Raw genomic sequence first — 1423 nt, 5'->3', positions numbered from 1 at the left:
AAAAATATTTCAAAGAGAAACTACAAATTCAGTGTTCAGTTCTTGTCCAAAAGGAAAAATAAAAATTGGCCTTGGATATCTCAGATTCTAGATGCTTTGCTCTTAAATTTGACAGACTAAAAATTAGTCTGTAAACAAGACTTATTTTGTTTTGATCAGAGGAAACTTATATGTTAGTTTTTTAAAAAAAAATATATAGTATTTTGCCAGTTACCTCCCAGGAGATGAACAAGCAGTAAAATTAATGCAGCACTTGCCTGGTACAAATGGCCTCTTGTCCCTTGGGAGGTCGACACCTGCATATTTACAGCCACAGTTTCCTAGACAGTACTTTATCTCCCGACACTACTTAATATCATTGCAATATGGAGGGTACCAACATTTGTTTTTAAACATAAGAAGGTGATGTTTAATTTAAGGTTTATAATTTTTTTCTTATTTTTGAGAACTTTTATTATTAATACCTTATATTATTTCAGTGACTTAGGTGTTTAGGAGAGCAGCCAGACATAAAAATCAAAACAGGAGCATTTTAACTCCCACAAAAGGAAAACTTAAAGTCAAAATAATATTGTTTCTGAACAAAAAACAAACCACATCTATCAAAATTAACGGATTTCCTCAGTAAAATGTAATCCACTGAAATATTCTGTTACTATAATTTTTATTAGCTGTAACAAGGCCACGTAAATAAAGTTGGGGTTTTTTTAGGAAAGGGGGAAAAAAGGAAAGATGTGAAGAATTCTCAGCCAAATATATACAATAATGTCAATTTATATAAAGTTGCAATTATATTTTCTATTGTAAATTAAAATAGATAGAAGAAGGGCTTATATTTTCTATAATTAAATGATAGTTTATATATCAAATTTAAAAAAAAACAGAGTTGATTGGTATATTGGATACACTCTACTACCTTTTTTCCCTTAATACAGGCCAATTTCCATTGCTAGCTGAACAGGAAATGCAAGGCTTGAGATACCTGTGTGGAAGTCTAAATATAAGGCTCTACAATAGTAGCAAATGTATACTGATGTCTTTAATTATCTCTTCTCTGAAATTAAACTTTTACTGTATTCTCAGTTTAAATATTATAATTTGCTATATAAATCTATAGGTCACACTAAACATAATTCTTTGCTTCTCTAAACCCTTTATCAATTTTCTACTAACATTAATTATGCCCAGTGTTTTGACTTATATCTATGTAAGTATATCTCTTACTTTGGAATGTTTCCAGATAGATCTAATGGAAAAGTTATTAATCTTACTTGATTTTAATTCATTTTCTTGTCAAAGTATTGTTTTGTTTGACTGTTCTTTAAATATGTAATCTATCTGATTCCCTGTTTTGAAACCTCCAGTAAAAGGTTCTAGTGGTGTTCTTCAAGTTTAAATTTTTGGTCACAGTCTTGACTAATAC

Source organism: Propithecus coquereli, unplaced genomic scaffold, assembly GCF_000956105.1.
Source record: "Propithecus coquereli isolate 6110/MARCELLA unplaced genomic scaffold, Pcoq_1.0 Scaffold662, whole genome shotgun sequence".
Lineage (NCBI taxonomy): Eukaryota > Metazoa > Chordata > Mammalia > Primates > Indriidae > Propithecus > Propithecus coquereli.
This window is presented reverse-complemented; position numbering follows the sequence as displayed.